Genomic DNA, 15,484 nt, shown 5'->3' on the forward strand with positions numbered 1-15,484 from the left:
AAACATGGGGAAACACATTAACTAGTTTACCAGCCAGCATTTCAAAGGTTTCCTTTTTAATGTGCCAATTCATGGTTAGTCATCAGAAAGATCAATCAAGTTTTGGCACATTGTCCATCCTTTATCCCCAAATAGTGAGCTGTGATACGGTACAGTCACCTTGAGAGTTAGCTTTATTGCACCCTTTGGCATTTAAAGTGTTAAACTACAAATAAAAGCATTATTATAGTAATGTGGGTAGTAATATTGAATGGTCAGAAACTGCATTGTTGGCTTTTAACGCCTGTCCTGATCTCAGCAGAGCAGTAAGTTTTAATTTTGTATTAAACCTACCCTTATTGTATTGGTCAGTATAACTTTACTACAGTGTAATGAATACAATGAGGTGACCACCAATTCCCAATTAAGATTGGATAATTATAGGAAGAAAAACAACAACTTCATTTTGGGGTGTTTACTAAAGTGGGAATAGTAAAGGAATGAATGGCAAGTGAATTTAAATTTTTAGAACCCATAGGCATGCACTTAGAGGGACATTGTAGGTGCTGTATTTGCATCATCTAATTTAACCGGTTACAGTATCTGGAGTCCCCTGGTGCCACCCTTTTCATTCATTATAAACCGTTTTGTTTTTTTCAATTGAATCAATTTGTATTGTGTTTTTCAATATGCATTACAGATATCCAATATGTCCAACAATAACTTTTGCGGGGATAGGGTACAACAAGTGGGGTTGGTGATACCACTACATCCGCATTGCAGACATTATTGTGCGGCATTTGCCATTGTCTGGTTCGTGTTAGCCAGTAAGTGGGACATTACTTCATACACTCTGGTCTTATTGAGTTTTTCCAGTACCATATTCAGTGGTGGGGCCTGCTTTTTTCCCCCCCAGAAGGATGCTATGCAATTCTTTGCAGCTATCAGAACATTGGATAATTGCCAATCTTTCCGCTTTTTTTGTACACCTTTGGGAAGATGTGTAGTATGTTGGGTGCAATGTGAAGAGGCAGATCGTGCCCTGTCATAGTGAATATCATCTCTTTGATTTGTGATCAAAAAGGGTGAAGTGATTTGCAAGACCAGAACATACACTGCGTGCGGAATTATTAGGCAAATGAGTATTTTGACCACATCATCCTCTTTATGCATGTTGTCTTACTCCAAGCTGTATAGGCTCGAAAGCCTACTACCAATTAAGCATATTAGGTGATGTGCATCTCTGTAATGAGAAGGGGTGTGGTCTAATGACATCAACACCCTATATCAGGTGTGCATAATTATTAGGCAACCTCCTTTCCTTTGGCAAAATGGGTCAAACGAAGGACTTGACAGGCTCAGAAAAGTTATAAATAGTGAGATATCTTGCAGAGGGATGCAGCACTCTTAAAATTGCAAAGCTTCTGAAGCGTGATCATCGAACAATCAAGCGTTTCATTCAAAATAGTCAACAGGGTCGCAAGAAGCGTGTGGAGAAACCAAGGCGCAAAATAACTGCCCATGAACTGAGAAAAGTCAAGCGTGCAGCTGCCAAGATGCCACTTGCCACCAGTTTGGCCATATTTCAGAGCTGCAACATCACTGGAGTGCCCGAAAGCACAAGGTGTGCAATACTCAGAGACATGGCCAAGGTAAGAAAGGCTGAAAGACGACCACCACTGAACAAGACACACAAGCTGAAACGTCAAGACTTGGCCAAGAAATATCTCAAGACTGATTTTTCTAAGGTTTTATGGACTGATGAAATGAGAGTGAGTCTTGATGGGCCAGATGGATGGATTGGTAAAGGGCAGAGAGCTCCAGTCCGACTCAGACGCCAGCAAGGTGGAGGTGGAGTACTGGTTTGGGCTGGTATCATCAAAGATGAGCTTGTGGGGCCTTTTCGGGTTGAGGATGGAGTCAAGCTCAACTTCCAGTTTCTGGAAGACACCTTCTTCAAGCAGTAGTACAGGAAGAAGTCTGCATCCTTCAAGAAAAACATGATTTTCATGCAGGACAATGCTCCATCACACGCGTCCAAGTACTCCACAGCGTGGCTGGCAAGAAAGGGTATAAAAGAAGAAAATCTAATGACATGCCCTCCTTGTTCACCTGATCTGAACCCCATTGAGAACCTGTGGTCCATCATCAAATGTGAGATTTACAAGGAGGGAAAACAGTACACCTCTCTGAACAGTGTCTGGGAGGCTGTGGTTGCTGCTGCACGCAATGTTGATGGTGAACAGATCAAAACACTGACAGAATCCATGGATGGCAGGCTTTTGAGTGTCCTTGCAAAGAAAGGTGGCTATATTGGTCACTGATTTGTTTTTGTTATGTTTTTGAATGTCAGAAATGTATATTTGTGAATGTTGAGATGTTATATTGGTTTCACTGGTAAAAATAAATAATTGAAATGGGTATATATTTGTTTTTTGTTAAGTTGCCTAATAATTATGCACAGTAATAGTCACCTGCACACACAGATATCCCCCTAAAATAGCTATAACTAAAAACAAACTAAAAACTACTTCCAAAAATATTCAGCTTTGATATTAATGAGTTTTTTGGGTTCATCGAGAACATGGTTGTTGTTCAATAATAAAATTAATCCTCAAAAATACAACTTGCCTAATAATTCTGCACTCCCTGTATGGCTAATCGAACATTTCTCGTCCCCGCATCTCCAACACCTGAGGGCCGAATTGGCATAAAAACATGAGAGCCTCTGGAGGGTCATGTACCACCTCATCCATACCTTATATGTCTCCTCTAGGTGGTCTATGCTTCCAGAAGCTGCTTTTGTTTATATTAGTACCTGCTTCCACTGATAAGTGGTAAATTACTGGTGGATCTCTGTTTCCCAATTAATCATATATGAGAACTTCAGGGTTCTCTGAGTATCCTGAAGGGCTCTGTAGCAGGCCGATAACAACTTCCTGCCAAGTTTCCCACCCACATATAGTTGTTAAAAGTAACCCATCAGGGCCGGGTTTGGTTTTGGGCCTATGATCTCCCGTACCATATGTTTAATTCTCAGGTATGTAAAGAGTTACTTGTTGGAGAGCGCAAAATTCTTTTGCAGACTGGGGAATGATTCTAGTCCGGATTCCCCAAATAATTGGTAAATTTTCTGTATATCTGCAGTGATCCATGGTTGGAGCTGTAAGTCCTTGATGTGGTATTGCAGCCACTGTAGTGGGGCAAACCACAGTGGGTTGTTCGGAGTCAACAGAGCTCTAGCCCACTTATTCCACAAATGAAGGGAAACTGAAGTGGTGGACAGAGGGTGTATATGGGTGGGCTGTAGATGGTCCGGGAGCCACAATAGGGTTAAAATAGAATGTGGGGCGATCACCAAGATTAGTGTATACCAAAGGGGATTTATTTGGTTTTGTCATGGAGGCCTCCTATCTGTGCCAATATAGTGGCCGCATAGTATTTATGGACGTCTGGTACCCCCAAACCTCCCTCATGTAATCGGAATTGTAGTTGTAATTTAAGTTTCCTCTTTTTGGTCTCTATAACTTTTTTTTTTAAAATTTTTTATTTTTGTCGTGCACGGAAATACATCAGAGTCTGCGTTGCCACAACAACTAACACATACTCTTTTGTGTACATCAGGATACAACAGTGGTGTAGCGTGAGTAAATATGGCACATTTTGGTATATAATAGATTCAAGATACAAGATACAGCATAACATATGAGTCAACTTATTACCTGGTACTTTTCTGCGTACCTTTCTAGAGCTTGTACGTGTGTACAGGAGAGGTCAGGTCGTGATGAAGTGGCCTAGCGTCGTCTGCTTTACATTATTATAGGGAGTATATGTTTGCTGCTTAGAGTGAGGGCTGATTAGGGTGAGAGACTTCTCTGTGTGTGTGGCACGTCATAAAACAAGAGATATAACATATTAACATAACAGAGAGCGTAACAGTACATGCTGAAATGTCATAACGAGTGATGGCGTAGGGGTCGGTGTGTGTCCTCGTGAATTACTAGGGCTATGTGTTAGCGCTGTTTGTCGATTTTGAAAAGGTACATCTATTTCAACCCTGTGTAATGTGGAGCCTAGGGGTGCACGCCGCTAAGTCGCTATAGCGCTAGTCGCGGCATGGAGTGGGTTAGCTATTGATGGCTCCATGTGTGCTCGTCCCCATGTCCCAGGGGTGAGGGGGGGGGGGTTATCACCGGAGCAGTTAAGGTCAGCCCTGTGAGGGTGTTTTCTCCGCCTTCGGGGAGCAATGTGTTGCAGTTTCTAGAGCATAGTGAAAATTAAAGTAAACTTATTAAACAGAATTAAGAGAGAGAGCAGTTCTGTATGGTCGGAATTAGACCAGTGGATCGCACGGGCGGTGCTGAAGAGGTGGCCCATTTCATGTCTGTGGAGGTCCCGTCGTTCTGGATCGAAAGACTGTCTCTTTGTCCGCTGTCTTCGGTTGAGGATGTGGAGCTGTCGTGTCGCTTTGACTTGAGAGTCCCAGTATGCCCAGTATAGTGTGACCGTCTTGGGGGGTCGTAGCCTTGTGTTGTTCTCCATTTACAGTCACCCATAAGGTTCTGGGGGTTGCCCATTTGTAAGGTATTCCAGCTGCGTGAAGTGGTTTGGTTACCGGTTGCATGTCCCTGCGCCACAGGAGTGTGGATCTGCTTAAGTCCTGAAAAAATGAGAGTTGGCAAGACTCAAATTCCAATGGGGTCTTCCCCCGAAGTGCCGCCAGCAGCCCAAGCTTGTCTGACATTGTTTGACATCTGAGTATAATGTCCCTTGGGGCTGCGCTGGGGGCCTGTGGCGATTTGGAAATCCTGTATACCCCATCAAATATAAAAGATTTAGCCTGCCTTGTCGGCAATACCTCTGACACCAGGCGTCTAATGTAGTGGGGCAGTTCCTCTAGTGGTACGGTCTCCAGTACCCCTCTGATTTTTATATTTTTGCGTCGGCTCCTGTCGTCCAGTAAATGGACTTGGTTGGAGAGATTTTCTTGGGCGGTGTGCAGTTGTCGAATCTTGTTGTCCATTGTGTGTATGCTGTGTTTTAAGTCTGTTATGTCCCCCTCTGTTGCTTGAGTGCGTGCTGTCACTGCTTGCACTTGTGTGGTGAGCGTTGCCAAGTCTGCTTCCCACATTTGTTTAAGATTGCGTTGGAGGCCTGACAGCATATTCTGGATGTCTCCCTTCGTGGCTGGGGTGCTGTCCTCACGTGCCTGTGAGGGTTCTGGTCTATATGGGCCTGGTGGGGGACTTTCATGGATATAGTCCTCGTCTGAGGGCGCAGGTGAGGCCTCACGCGGAGTGGGTGCTTTTACCACCCTGGGCGTTTGTAGCAGTAGGCCAATGTCCTGCCGTGATTTTGTTGTGACTGGGGTCGGTTTTGGGGTTTTCCGTCCCATCTCACCTGCGTTATGCTGGCTGATCTGTTGGTCTGCTGTGGAAGGTAAGTGCCACGGCCAGTCCCACTCCACTCTGTCTCCGTGCTGTCCGCCCGTGCGGTAGGCCTTAACGCCTTGTTTTCGGGATTTCACTCCGGGTGCTGCAAAAAATGGCATCAGCCTAGCTGGTAAGTCTGCCCGTATGCTGCGGTATCTTTTAAGACCACGGGTGTCGCTTTGTGGTCCCGATGTCGGCGGATTGCCGTTTATTTTCTCGGAGCTCCGAGAAATGGTGTCTGCTCCGGTGCGGTGTTAGGCTCCGCCCGGTCTCTATAACTTTTATCTCTGTGTCATTAACTTTTTTTTTTTTACAATTTTTTCCATAAGATCCTTAAACTCCTCCATATCTGTGAAGGGTTCAAGTTTCTACTGATATCTTTAATGTCTTAACCTAATTGATGTAAGGTTAATGTCCTTTGTTCTATAACAATCCCTATCAGGTGTACGGAGAAGGATTCGAGGGCCTTATCCCAAATTCCCATAAAAATATTTTCTCCTGGTCAAAAGTAGGGAGTTTAAAAAACATGAGACCTCTTGGTGTTATATGGAGACTGATGTATTTCTCTAATGTAAATATCTCCCATTTTATTTTAATCTCTTTTATTAAAAGTCTTTTTAAATGCTGACATATTGTGTCTAAATCATCACTAATGTTAATTCTTTAATTTGTTCTAACATTATTCATTCCAAATTTCTTGTCCATATCGTTCTGCAAACACTTTCACCACTTCTTACAAGATGGATTAATAGTGACAATAAAAAATATGATAGTACGAATATGATAAAAGATAGTGCTACAATCACCTGTGTGAATCACTCAAATACACACAAATAAAATGAAAATATAAATATAAAATTAAAAGGTGAGAGCACTCAATACATATATAAATTACCACAATATATTGTAGAGTGTAATCTAAAAATATAAATAAAGAGAAAAGACCATAGGGTAATACAGTTTTGCACAACATATAAATGTACATTCTACTGGTCCAACTCACTTGGTTCTGAGTCACTTAAAGGACCACTATAGTCACCTCAATGAAGTGGTCTGGGTGCCAGGTCCCCCAGTTTTTAACCCTGCAGCTGTAAACATAGCAGTTTCAGTGAAACTGCTATGTTTACATTGTAGGGTTAATCCAGCCAGGGCTGCCATCAGAAATTTTGGGGCCCCTGACAAAGCACAAGGTCTGGGCCCCCGCTGCCCCCTCCCTCCCGGGCACGCCCACGCCCTACCTAGTCCGCTGACAATGATGCGGGACTGAATGTGGTGTGTATAGTGGAAGTGAATTAGAATGTGTGTAATGGGTGTAGTGTTTGTGTGTATTAGATACTGTTTGTGCAGTGAATGCAGTGTGTGTTTGTGTAGCAGATGCAGCGTGTATAGTGAATGCAGAGTGTGTTTGAGTAGTGGATGTAGTGTGTGTACAGTGATGTAGTGTGTGTTTGTGTAGTGGATGTAGTATTTGTATGTACTAGATGAAATGTGTTTAGTGGATGCAGTGTCTGTAGTGGATGTAGTGTGTGTATTAGACGCAGTGTCTGTGTATAGTGAATGCAGAGTGTTTCAATTTGTGGTGGATGTAGTGTGTGTACTGTGAATACAGGATGTTTGTGTAGTGGATGCTGTGTGTACAGTTAATGCAGAGTGTGTGTCAGTATAGTGAATCCAGAGTGTGTGCATAGTTTAGTGAATGCAGAGTGTGTGTTAGTGTGTAATGAATGCAGAGTGTGTGTTAGTGTGTAGTGAATGCAGAGTGTGTCAGTGTAATGAATGTAGTGTGTGTGTTAGTGCAGTGAATGCAGAGTGTGTGTAAATGTGTAGTGAATGCAGAGAGTGTGTTAGTGTGTAGCGGATGCCGAGTGTGTGTTAGTGTAGTGAATGCAGTGTGTTAATGTGTAGTGAATGCAGAGGGTGTGTTAGTGTGTAGCGGATGCAGAGTGTGTGTTAGTGTGTAGCGGATGCAGAGTGTGTGTTAGTGTAGTGAATGCAGAGTGTTAATGTGTAGTGAATGCAGAGAGTGTTTGAGTAGTGGATATAGTGTGTGTACTGTGATGTAGTGTGTGTTTGTGTAGTGGATGTAGTGTTTGTATGTACTAGATGAAATGTGTTTAGTGGATGCAGTGTCTGTAGTGGATGTAGTGTGTGTATTAGACACAGTGTCTGTGTATAATGAATGCAGAGTGCTAATGTGTAGTGAATGCAGAGAGTGTTTAAGTAGTGGATGTAGTGTGTGTACAGTGATGTAGTGTGTGTTTGTGTAGTGGATGTAGTGTTTGTATGTACTAGATGAAATGTGTTTAGTGGATGCAGTGTCTGTAGTGGATTTAGTGTGTGTGTATTAGACGCAGTGTCTGTGTATAGTGAATGCAGAGTGTTTCAATTTATGGTGGATGTAGTGTGTGTACTGTGAATACAGGATGTTTGTGTAGTGGACGCTGTGTGTACAGTTGATGCAGAGTGTATGTTAGTGTAGTGAATGCAGAGTGTGTGCATAGTTTAGTGAATGCAGAGTGTGTGTTAGTGTGTAATAAATGCAGAGTGTGTGTTAGGGTGTAGTGAATGCAGAGTGTGTCAGTGTAATGAATGTTGTGTGTATGTAAATTTGTAGTGAATGCAGAGTGTGTGTTAATGTGTAGTGAATGCAGAGAGTGTGTTAGTGTAGTGAATGCAGAAAGTGTGTTAGTGTAGTGAATGCAGAGAGTGTGTTAGTGTAGTGAATCCAGAGTGTTAATGTGTAGTGAATGCAGAGAGTGTGTTAGTGTGTAGCGGATGCAGAGTGTGTGTTAGTGTAGTGAATGCAGAGTGTGTTAATGTGTAGCAAATGCAGAGTGTGTGTCAGTATAGTGGATGCAGTGAGTGTGTTAGTGTGTAGTGGGTGCAGAGTGCATGTTGTATTAGTGAATGCAGTGTGTGTGTGTTGTATTAGTGTATGCACTGTGTGTGTTAGTGTATGCAGTGTGTGTTGTATTAGTGTATGCAGTGTGTGTGTTGTGTTAGTGTATGCAGTATGTATGTTGTGTTAGTGTATGCAGTGTGTGTGTTAGTGTATGCAGTGTGTTTTGTATTAGTGTATGCAGTGTGTGTTGTGTCAGTGTATGCAGAGTGTGTGTTGTGTTAGTGTATGCAGTGTGTGTTGTGTTAGTGTATGCAGAGTGTGTGTGTTGTGTCAGTGTATGCAGAGTGTGTGTTGTGTTAGTGTATGCAGTGTGTGTGTGTGCTGTGTTAGTGTATGCAATGTGTGTGTTGTGTTAGTATATGCAGTGTGTGTTGTGTTGGTGTATCCAGAGTGTGTTGTGTCAGTGTATGCAGAGTGTGTGTTATGTTAGTGTATGTAGTGTGTGTGTTGTGTCAGTGTATGTATTGTGTGTTGTGTCAGTGTATGTAGTGTATGTGTTGTCAGTGTATGCAGTGTGTGTGTGGTGTCAGTGTATGTAGTGTGTGTTGTGTTAGTGTATGTATAGTGTGTGTGTGTTGTGTCAGTGTATGAAGTGTGTGTGTGTGTTGTGTCAGTGTATGTAGTGTGTGTGTTGTGTCAGTGTATGTAGTGTGTGTGTGTTGTGTCAGTGTATATAGTGTGTGTGTGTGTGTTGTGTCAGTGTATGCAGTGTGTGTGTGTGTGTGTGTGTTGTGTCAGTGTATGCAATGTGTGTGTGTGTTGTGTCAGTGTATGCAGTGTGTGTGTGTGTGTGTTGTGTCAGTGTATGTAGTGTGTGTGTGTAAATGTGCAATCTGGGGTGAGGGGGGGCATTTTAACATTAAAAAAAAATAATAATAATAATTTAATTAAATTGTTTCTCCCCCCTCCCTGCTTACCTGTGTCTAGGGAGGGGGGAGATTCCATCCCATGGTTGTCACCCCCTGATGGCGGCCCTGAATCCAGCCTCTAGTGGCTGTCTTCCCGAGGTTGCTTCCGCGACGCTCAATGCGAAAATCGCATTGTGCACGCAGAACGTCCATAGGAGAGCATTGAGCAATGCTTTCCTATGGGCGGTTTGAATGCGCGCGCGGCTTTGGCCACACATGCGCATTCGGCTCCACTCTGACGTCGGAGGGGGAGAAGAGGTCACCAGCGCTGGATTAAGGTAAGTGGCTGAAGGGGTTTAAACACCGTTTTTATAGGTTAAAAGGCTACAAGGGTCCAAGGAAAGGGGAGAATTGAGTTTAGGATGAAAAATAGCTTTCATTTCGGCCAGTAGAGTTTCCCTTTAAGGAACACTATAGTGTTAGGAATATAAAACTGTATTCCTAATGCTATAGTATGCCCCTGTCCCTAACTTTAGGTCTACCGCCCCTGTGAGTGTTAAAGAGTTAGAAACCCTATTAACACTTACCTTAATTCCTCCCTAGACACAGGTAAGCAGGGAGGGGGGAGATTCCATCCCATGGTTGTCACCCCCTGATGGCGGCCCTGAATCCAGCCTCTAGTGGCTGTCTTCCCGAGGTTGCTTCCGCGACGCTCAATGCGAAAATCGCATTGTGCACGCAGAACGTCCATAGGAGAGCATTGAGTAATGCTTTCCTATGGGCGGTTTGAATGCGCGCGCGGCTTTGGCCACACATGCGCATTCGGCTCCACTCTGACGTCGGAGGGGGAGAAGAGGTCACCAGCGCTGGATTAAGGTAAGTGGCTGAAGGGGTTTAAACACCGTTTTTATAGGTTAAAAGGCTACAAGGGTCCAAGGAAAGGGGAGAATTGAGTTTAGGATGAAAAATAGCTTTCATTTCGGCCAGTAGAGTTTCCCTTTAAGGAACACTATAGTGTTAGGAATATAAAACTGTATTCCTAATGCTATAGTATGCCCCTGTCCCTAACTTTAGGTCTACCGCCCCTGTGAGTGTTAAAGAGTTAGAAACCCTATTAACACTTACCTTAATTCCTCCCTAGACACAGGTAAGCAGGGAGGGGGGAGATTCCATCCCATGGTTGTCACCCCCTGATGGCGGCCCTGAATCCAGCCTCTAGTGGCTGTCTTCCCGAGGTTGCTTCCGCGACGCTCAATGCGAAAATCGCATTGTGCACGCAGAACGTCCATAGGAGAGCATTGAGTAATGCTTTCCTATGGGCGGTTTGAATGCGCGCGCGGCTTTGGCCACACATGCGCATTCGGCTCCACTCTGACGTCGGAGGGGGAGAAGAGGTCACCAGCGCTGGATTAAGGTAAGTGGCTGAAGGGGTTTAAACACCGTTTTTATAGGTTAAAAGGCTACAAGGGTCCAAGGAAAGGGGAGAATTGAGTTTAGGATGAAAAATAGCTTTCATTTCGGCCAGTAGAGTTTCCCTTTAAGGAACACTATAGTGTTAGGAATATAAAACTGTATTCCTAATGCTATAGTATGCCCCTGTCCCTAACTTTAGGTCTACCGCCCCTGTGAGTGTTAAAGAGTTAGAAACCCTATTAACACTTACCTTAATTCCTCCCTAGACACAGGTAAGCAGGGAGGGGGGAGATTCCATCCCATGGTTGTCACCCCCTGATGGCGGCCCTGAATCCAGCCTCTAGTGGCTGTCTTCCCGAGGTTGCTTCCGCGACGCTCAATGCGAAAATCGCATTGTGCACGCAGAACGTCCATAGGAGAGCATTGAGTAATGCTTTCCTATGGGCGGTTTGAATGCGCGCGCGGCTTTGGCCACACATGCGCATTCGGCTCCACTCTGACGTCGGAGGGGGAGAAGAGGTCACCAGCGCTGGATTAAGGTAAGTGGCTGAAGGGGTTTAAACACCGTTTTTATAGGTTAAAAGGCTACAAGGGTCCAAGGAAAGGGGAGAATTGAGTTTAGGATGAAAAATAGCTTTCATTTCGGCCAGTAGAGTTTCCCTTTAAGGAACACTATAGTGTTAGGAATATAAAACTGTATTCCTAATGCTATAGTATGCCCCTGTCCCTAACTTTAGGTCTACCGCCCCTGTGAGTGTTAAAGAGTTAGAAACCCTATTAACACTTACCTTAATTCCAGCGCCAAGGTCCCTTGGCGTTGGATCGGTCTCCTCCCACAACATCACACCGATGGAGGACCTAATGCACATGCACGGTGAGGGCTACTTGCGCATTAGAGCTGCCCCATATGAAAGCATTGAATCAATGCTTTCCTATGGTAGTTTTAAGATGCTGTATGTCATCCAAAGCGTGAGGATGTCCAACGTTGTTTCACTGAGTTAAACTTCATTAGAAGCCAGGGAACGCCTCTAGTGGCTGTGTAAAAGATAACCACCAGAGGTTGTCTTAATTCCTGCAATATAAACATCATAGTTAAACTGAAATTGAAATGTTTTCACTTTCAGGGTTAAGGGTAAAGGGACTTTTTACCTATACCACTTCCATGAGCGCTGAGAATGAATTGCTGAGAATTTCAAGTGAATTCAATGTAAATTTTAAAATTTAGGCCATCAATAAGCAAACTGCATTAAGATGTCTAAGTCAGCTAAGTTTTCAGTTTGTCTATTTCATGCTAAAATTTGATTTCTTGAAAATCCCCACTCTCTTTCTTTAAATAAGATTGCTACCATGACGTGAAGGGATTCCGAATAAGCATTTTACACCAGTCCATTGACTTCAGGGTTATTCACTAAATCCTGAATTATACTGAAAAATATATATTTTGCGCTTAAAATTGCAAATCCCTCGGCGACTCTCCATAATTCTCTGTTTAGGAAATATTCCTCAAAGCTGTAGGAATGAAAGAAATAATTATGCATGCGCGGTCTATGTAGAAAATATTAATGAAGAACGCCCACTTATATTTACTATCAATATATTTCTCTACATAGAAACATAGAATGTGACGGCAGATAAGAACCATTCGGCCCATCGAGTCTGCCCAATTTTCTAAATACTTTCATTATTCCCTGGCCTTATCTTATAGTTAGGATAGCCTTATGCCTATCCCACGCATGCTTAAACTGCTTTACTGTGTTAACCTCTACCACTTCAGCTGGAAGCCTATTCCATGCATCCACTACCCTCTCAGCAAAGCAATACTTCCTGATATTATTGATACCGGAGAAACTGACGGAAGCGAAGCACAGAGAGATGGACACAGGTTTCTTCAGGAAGGAAGAGATTCTTTATTGGATCACCGATCGGGACTCAGAGGGACTAACGTCACCAAAATACAGCAAGTTCTGAGCCCCGGACAATAGTGCAGGCTCCTTATATAGGCACATAACTCCTCCCATATTAAGCTCCACCCGCACATTCTCTTAACCAATCAACACAAATAAGAATTAACTTCCTGTTTGACCGCATGGCTTGTCCAGCACAATGGAGGAGGGGGAATACTACATCCTGTATTCTTGCACATGCTCCGTACACTACTGATCGTATCTTGCCTCGTGCAACCAACTGATCGATACGTCAGCATATGCACGTACACATGCCACGTGGTAATCTCGGCCTACTAAATTTATTTTTACCGAGATTCCACCACATTCCCCCCTTTGATGCCTCTTGATATTTCACAATTACTTGAGGCATCACTTAACCTTGGTTTGCATACACCGCAAGTTACCTTGAACCAGACCAGACTTATCTTATGATGTGAATCTTCAACACTCATCTTCTTGCATTGGTTCTCCCTGATTTAGAGCCTTATACTTATAAATCGCCATTATCTGTGCAGCAGCCTTCCTCTCTGCTATATTTTCTATCAGGCTTTGCACAGACCTAACTACTAAGGGTATAAGACACGGCAGGAGTAGACACAACATTAAAATCAGTAGGACTCCACCTACCACTGCCTTAAGCCCTCCAAACCACTCATACCAGCTACCAAACCAACTACTTGGATTATACCCTTTCCATACCTGAGTAGGCACATGCGCTAGTTTAACCATATGGCTAGTAAGCTCAGCTATTGCTTGCCCTTCGTCATCTATTTGAAGACAGCAATTGCTCAGGTTAAACTTCCCACATACACCTCCCTCTACTGCCAAAAGGTAATCCAAGGCTAATCTATTTTGGTAGACTGCTGTCCTCATCCTGGTGTTATGCTTTGCTAGAAGATTGAGCGCTTGTGATGTCTCGTTAGTAATAATCTCAACCACCGCCTGTAATCTTATAATACGGTTGAGCATATAAATAGGGGTTCTGTAACCAAAGGTACCATCCTCAGCCCACGTGGCTGGCCCATAATAATCTATGAGACGCTGGGGAGGCCATTCATTATCTTCCCAGGCGCCTATCTCTATGGGTCCCCTTTTCTTCCTATGATTCACATCATACACTTTAACACCTAAAGTCTCACCTGTTTCAATCGGTAACAAGAAGAAGGATGGTTTGAGCATACCCAACACACATGCCCCTTCCCAGTCCTGTGGCAACTCCGAATAGGCTTTCTTACCACAGATCCAGTACAAATTTGCTGGGGCTCTCCAGGTAGATGTGATGGATAAATCAAACCACACATCCTTTAAATTGGCGTATCTAGCAAACGGGTTAGATGGTTCCGAGACATTTGAAGCCGACCACCAAGTTGTATTCTTTGTATCATCATCATAAGCTTTTTGCCCTAGACAAGTTAATTCTCCTACAGAAGTATTATACATTATTCCTTTCCTTGCTATGCAAACATAACCTATGATGGAGGTCTTTAATCTCCACTCAGATTTACTTCTAACACTCATATGATAATCGGCTTGTGTAGATATCAGTTGGTCAACTGCCTCAGAACCGGACATTACCTCCTTTGCTTCCCAAGGCCATTGGTCTCCCATGTTAGTACCTCCACACACATAGCAGTTGGTAACATTAAGACTACCGGCAATACTTTCGGCTAAATCGATGAACAGGTTTTTAGCATTATGGGGGATCTTATTATCTATACTCATCTCTTCATAAAAGGAATGGTATACTTGATGAGTTTGGGAGGATACCGTATCAGTCTCTATCCCTATAAACAATAATGTCCCAGGATCTAAACCCGTCCCGTATATCTGAAATCCAAATAAATTGCCATATTTGTCTAAGAACTTATCGGGGTTATTTATAAGTATATGGATGGGATTACATTCCATAGACTTACAATATGGGCTAGTCGGCAACTTAGTCACTATCATGTCTTTGTCTACTGTCTGTCCCCAAGTCGCCCACCCCACACAAGACCAATATGGGCAAAAGTTATAATCTTTATTTGGGCATCTAGGACTCACATATTTATTTTTACTACTGGGACAAATATATTTATCATTAGACCCATACGTCCTCTCCCATCTAAGATCCCCACATACATTCCACGGCTTTCTACCACTCGATATCGCTTTACACGCATCAAATAGCAGAACACCCGAAGAATGTATGGATTCTAACACCGTCTTGTTAATTAGGGTCCCCTGAGGATCTCCATTCCTGAGAGTCAACCAAATTGTACGAGGTTGATACTCTGGACTGAAGCACTTAGGTTCTCCTACTCCTAAATGGCACACACTATAGTCTATATTTAAGTATCTACATCTCGATACATCTCCTTTACACTCGTATTGTGAATGCCAAATTAGGGTTTGGGAAATATGGTTACCTGTTCTCGTAGTCTTAATGCATACCTCACAGCTAGGAGTGTCGGTACCTCTACCTTCCTGAATATAAAAACACATATAAATAAACACTATCAAAAGCACATCTTTCGCCGTCATCCTCAGTCTTCGTCCGTGCGAAGGCGCCTCAGCTTCCAGGATGTGAGGGCTGCAGGGAATGGAGTCCTGCTCGTCTTCACAGGTGTCCCTTCGAGACTTTCCTGGCTTATATACTATGTGTTGGTAAGCGGACAGGCTTTATTATGGCCTTCTCACTCACGCACCAAATCCCTGTAACAATAAAATTTGTAATCCACACGATTCCTCGTTACTCCGACTGAGTAGTGCGTTTTAACCGGATCTTGCAGGGATTCTCTGGATCTGCTGTAACTTGCCAAGAATCGACTGCTGCTGGTTTAACCCTGGAGTGATGTATCCACGGAGTCACTTCGGCTACTTTTATCGCTGTAGGGGTAGACAAAAGAACAACATAAGGACCTCTCCACTTGGGCCCTAACGGTACATTATTCCACTCTTTAATCCACACTTGATCTCCTGGAT

This window comes from Pelobates fuscus, chromosome 1 (genome assembly GCF_036172605.1).
Source record: "Pelobates fuscus isolate aPelFus1 chromosome 1, aPelFus1.pri, whole genome shotgun sequence".
NCBI classification, from domain to species: Eukaryota; Metazoa; Chordata; class Amphibia; order Anura; family Pelobatidae; genus Pelobates; species Pelobates fuscus.